This window comes from Acinonyx jubatus, chromosome D1 (assembly GCF_027475565.1).
Source record: "Acinonyx jubatus isolate Ajub_Pintada_27869175 chromosome D1, VMU_Ajub_asm_v1.0, whole genome shotgun sequence".
Classification (NCBI taxonomy): Eukaryota; Metazoa; Chordata; class Mammalia; order Carnivora; family Felidae; genus Acinonyx; species Acinonyx jubatus.
Window position 1 is genome coordinate 69391613 of NC_069390.1, and position 6000 is coordinate 69397612.

The window sequence follows — 6000 nt, forward strand, 5'->3', positions numbered from 1 at the left end:
TTCAACTCACAACACAGTGGACAAGGCATGGTCCCTACTGACATCAATGGGACGTATAGTTCTAACCCTCGTATCACATTTTCTCTTGATTTCTCTGTTATAGAGACATTTCGTTACCATATGGCATAAGCCACTTTTAGATGGGTATTCTGTTAATTTCAGCTGGAATCATCCTAACTGATCCACATACTTTAGTTTTTTTTATTTTTATAATAACATCAACATATGTTGGACAGAATATGGCAAGAGTCAAGTTATGAATCCAGCTTTATCTGGTTCCAAAGCTATGGATTTAGTTATTCTTCTACATTGCCTCTTTCATTCATGAATACATGATTTCATTTATCCTTTATAATTCCAAATTAGCACAGTAACTTTTGTCCCAGTAAAAACTTAACATTTGCAGAATTGAATTTACTTAAATTGAATCCTTCATAGTGAAATATTCTCTTCATTCCAAAAAGATAATGGAGAAATAAAAAGCAACCATTAACCTAAGATTTTTGATTTTCATGTCTTTTGAGATGCATTCTTTCCCCAAATCCAGGTTTCTAGATATGTAGCCTCTCATCCAAAGAGAAGTATTGTTGCAAAACAAGCATTGCTAGATCAGCTCCAGCTCCCTTTACTGTTTACTTGCTCCCACAAGGCAGGCTAAGTCATCTTTCTCCAGGAGGCAGTTTAAAACCATTTCTTTAACTCTGTGTGGTGCAGGAAGCAAGTTGCTACCTACCCTGCATCTCTATTATTTTGATCTAAAGCCCTTAGCTTCCTTATCCTTTTCTTCTATGCAGGTGTCCCTGTTATGAGTAGGTAAAAATAACAATTTTGGTATAGCTATTTTAAATCAGAAGAAAACATTCCAAGAGGTTATTTAAAATAAACAACAACAGCAAAATACATAAAGTAGAGCTCTATTTTAGCCCTTCAGATTCAATCTATGAGAAAGGAGAGTGTCTTTAATGGGTCTTGGTCTCTCCCTCAGTCTCGTTCTCATACATTTAGTGTATCCAGTAAGGCACATCCCTAACCTCCAGAAACTTATGTTACAGTGTGGAGACAGTCACATTAGCAAATAACACTGGTATGCAGTATGTAATATTTCTTAGATATGTATAAGGTCCTGTGGAGACACAGAGAAAGAATGGCTCTGATAGAAGGGCCCATTCAGTTTTTGAAATCGATGTCATGTCTCAAAGATTGAAAAAGAGTTTGTCAGGCAGGAGAAAAGAAAGCCTATTCCACTACAGTGGAGGCAGTGTGAGCCTCTCATTCTGGAATGAAGAGAATATTTCACTATGAAGGATTCAATTTAAATAAATTAAATTCTGCAAATGTTAAGTTTTTACTGGGACAAAAGTTACTGTGCTAATTTGGAATTATAAAGTCATGTGAAACAGTACAGAGCATTTTTCAGTATTCCCTTTTACTCAAAGAGGATAGCACAGGAGAGGTCAACTTCCAGGAGTTGAGGTTGGAAAGGGAGGCAGTGTGGAGTCATTCCACCTCCCTTACACTCTCACTCTGTTACACCACAGAGTAAATGAAGAGCTCTGTCCTCACTTTACACAAATGTCCTCCTGAAGCTTCCTTGCTACCCATTCTTTGTACCAGTTCTGTATGTTGTGCTTCAGATCTTTCTAATTTATTTCCTGTCCTCATGCTTTTGTCCTCAACTCTTCATATTTGTTTTTGTTTGTTTGTTCTTGTTGTTTTGGGGGGGGGGTTACTGCTCTTTTATTTGCCGTTAATGAACTTTGGGGCCCCTTGTGTGACCTTGGTCATCACCCCATCACCAAGGTTCTGCTTTTGTTCCCCTCTAGGAGGGGTGAGTAACCCAAGGTGGTTTCTTCACAAGCTGCAGTAGGCACCCACAGTGTTGTCAGGGTATCATGTTGGGGAAATGTCCAGCTTTGTCCAAGAGTTAGTAGAAGTGCTGGCCTTTGATCTTCAGAGACAACATGGCATAGACTTCACCACGATTGACCATGCAGGATACCTGGTTCAAAGGAACCATCAGTGGTGAACCCTCTAGCCTGTAGCATCACTGAACTCACAGAATAAAGGGAGAAGAGAAGACCAGCACCAAGTACCAGGGTCCTGATGGTGCCACAGTGGACTGCCAGGCTGCAGCACCAGGGCATGGAGTGCAGGTCCAATGGCCACAGTCTGGGAAGTCTGTATCTGCAGGCAGTGCCTGGAGCAGGAGTCGGGCCAAGGCAGCTATGCTAGGGAGGCCCAGATGATGCTCTGGACCGTGCAGAACAGCCCAAGGACTAAGAAGAAGTGGCCCCGTTCACACACGAAGAACAGCACATCTTGTGGCAGGGCTGCGTCTTGCAGGGTCCACGGTTATTCAGGTGTAACCTTGGCCTGCTTGGCTCCACTTCTGGGGCAGGACTTCCACCTCAAACATTCATATTTGATGCAAGGCATTTCTGCTGATTTCTAAGCACATCCTTCACTGTTCTCTCTCTTGACAACATTTCTGAGAGTACTTCAGATAAACACGATTCCCAGTTTTTGTTGGCTTTCTCTTTAGTCCTGCCACGGGGAACACTCCCACAGGTCATATTGCAAAATGTTTGTACCATATGCTAAAGCATTTGGATTTTATTTTGAGGCCAACAGTGAACAATTAGTGATGTGTAAGCAAAGGAATGACTTGAGCAGATTTGCATTTTGGGAAATATCTCTCTGGTTGAAGTGTAGAAATAAATTGGAATAGGATAAAAATAGAGGGAGGGAAATCCATGGAGTTGTTTGTAATGATTGAGACATGAATAGTGACAGGCCACTGATCAAAGATGAAGGGAAGTGGATTCAAGAGTCAGTCAGTAGGTACCATGTCACATTATCACCAGTCAACATAATCAACTTAGGTCAGTTTTCTCTTTTATTTCTTAAAAGGACCTGCCAATGCCTATATATTTTCTCTTGTTTTATCCCTTAAATCCATCTCTCCAACTAAAATAAGCAATTATGAATACAGAGAAATAAACTTCTAGAGCTGAGTTTGACATTATCTAAGGCAATTCCCTCATTAGACAGAATGGAGGTCTCACTGTGAGACGCCACATATATGGTTTGCTCTCCTTTCTAATCTGCTTTTGATGCCATTTAACAAGAACTTTTGTTTTCCTTTACACTCCTCATTTTCACTTAGGTATATTCTCCATCAAATAGAAGTACACACTGCTTCCATATTCTTCATTCTTTCTCCAGGGAGTAGACAGGGCTTAGAGAGGTATTGGAAGAGGGACACAAAATCCATGTGCAAGCAGTAATGACACTACTTACCCACTTGAGCCCCATTCCCCAAGTCACTGGGCTGGAGAACTCTCTCCTGTATTGTTAGGTTCTGCACTATAATCCTGCCTGCTTCCAGCCCAATGGTTATGCCTCCCCTTGGAAAGCTCACGCTGTCTGTTTGGGGGTGACTTTAAATGGAATGTCACCCAAGTGACACCTTTGTGGCTTGTCATCAGCATCTTCCATTAAGTACAGCCATGTGAGTGTCTGATGGACTGTGTGAAACAGGCAATTTCCCAATTATAAGTAACTTTACTTGTTTTAAAAGTCTCAAGCCTTGTCACACACTTCTGTTGAAGGAAGATATTGCTTCTCAGTTTGTCACAGACTGTGATGCCCTTATATAATAGCTTTCTGTATCTCAGTGCTTACTTTTAAAAGCCCACCAGCTATTTCCATGTTACTAACAGCTGTTGTTAAATTAAATTAAATTTCTAAGTAAAATAATTATTTTGGGGGAGATTCAGGACTGAAGAGTTTTGTGAATGTCAAATTACTTTTTCTGTGTTCACTTCAGGAAGTTCTAATTTCTTTTTATCCACTTTCTGTAACAAATTCCAGACTGTGAAGATGTCTCAAAGTTCTGTAACCAATCTATATTGTTTGCATTCCATTGTCTTTAATACACTTTAGCATTTCTTTAATCTCTCCCACAGAGAAGAAATTCCACCTAGTCTTATTTTTTTTCGAGTGGGACTTCTCCTTTGTACAAAATAAAATGCACCTTCAAAGGTGTCTCAGTAAATAACATTTCTCTTTCACAGCTACATACATTTACACTTCGGAAAAAAGTGAAAACATTGTCAAATGCAGCACATTACTAGACTTTATGATCTATAATGAACTTTAGAGTTCTTATAGTCTACTAGTTTGAAAAACAAATCATACTACAGACTCAGTGGTTACTGTCTACCAGGTAAAATATAGAATGTGAGCCAGAAAGAAGGGGAATCTGAGCCTCAATCCCACAGAGGGGAATGGTAAAAGGAATAGTCATAAAATGGTAAACAATTTGTCATACTGAATAGTAAATCAGTGGATGGAAAATACATATCTAATTTGCATATTAGATATTACATTACATTAGATACTACATAGATTTTATGTTACATCTAGTATTGCATATTAGATATTTGATCTAATTTGAGAGTAAAGATTTGCTCAAGGTCACACATTGGCTGTTTGAAGATGCACCCCTGAGTCTCTTGGCTGTGCTTCTTGTACATTACACCATAGCTGCTATTTGGCCCATTATACTAAGTATCTTGTCAGTAAAGAGAGATCTTTCCTTAAGAGAATAGATATTAGAGTCCAGGAGGTCTGTTTATATTCTTACTTCTCCACTATGTGACTGGGGGTAAGATGTTTTAGCTTTCTAAGCTGCAATAATTTCAACTTTAATATGATAATACTGACAGTACATATACACAGACATTAAATGACAAATGCATGCAAACTTTTTTGCTGAAGCTTGATACCATGCTTAATAACAGTTGAGTCATTAAGATTTTTAAAAATGATATATAAATATTTGCCTAAGACAAATAGTAGCTAGTAAACGATGGAGTTTCCACCTCATTTTATCTCTAAGTTGGAAGACTTCCACTGCTTCCACTTCATTCTTAGGATCCTCATTAAACCCTCCTTTTCCACTCTACTTTGGTGCTACCAAAAAAGCATCTTACCTATAGAGTCTTTGAAATTTCCTTGAGAGTCTTCATAATGGGAAGTCCCTACCATTTCCACCATGACATTTTCTTAGAATATAATCAAATATCATCATCACTCTAAGAAAACGTTGCCTAATGCCTACATGTCTTCTAATCATACATTCAATTGTTAAATCACATTTCTGTCTTAGACATGAACATAATCTTCCAAATGCTTCAAGGCATATTCTTACCATTTACCATCTATAACTTATCCATCACCAAGTCTTATTATGCCTTAAAGTCTTTCCCTTCAATGCCACTGTTGCAGTGGTTTTTCAGTTTCATTGTTTATTTTTCCCTTCCCTTCAGTGCTTCTCCTTGGAAATCAGGCCTTCACACTGGTTCCAGAGTAGTCTTACTTTTTATAATGATAATCTCATCATTTCCTACTTAAAACTCATCAGTGACTCACTGGGTTGTCTCATTCACTATCCATACATCACAGTTCATTTAAGGGTAAGAATCAAGGCCTTTAGTGAAGACTGACCCCTTATTCTATAGGTTGGCTTATGGCCACCTCTATAGCTTTGTCTCTTGCCACATTTTTTGATATATGAGTTCCCATCTATCCCCCCACACCTTCCCACTATTGAAAATTATGTTTTGTATTTGACATGCTTACAATTCTATACATCTGTACTCCCCTCCCTGTCATGTCTGTCTTATTTTACTCCTTTCATTATTCACATTTTTAGATCTTCACTGTGGTAGGCAGAATAATGGCCCTGCAAAGATGTTCAACTACTAATCCCTGAAACCTATTTCTAGTTGTGATGGCTAATTTTATGGGTCAACTAGGCCAGATATTTGACAAAACATTATTCTATACATTTTTGTAGAGGTATTATTTTTTTTTACATGAGATAGACATTTAAATAATTAGACTTAGAATACCCTCTATAATGTGGGTGGGTTTCATTCAATCAGTTGAAGACCTTAATAGGAAAAAAAAATGACCTTCTCCAGTGAAGAGGGA

General features: G+C 38.4%; 1 pseudogene; it reads right to left on the reverse strand.

Annotated features, from left to right (window-relative positions):
* Positions 1–847: 847 nt before the first annotated feature.
* Positions 848–5052, reverse strand: LOC113593737 (transmembrane protein 223-like; annotated as a pseudogene).
* Positions 5053–6000: the final 948 nt, after the last annotated feature.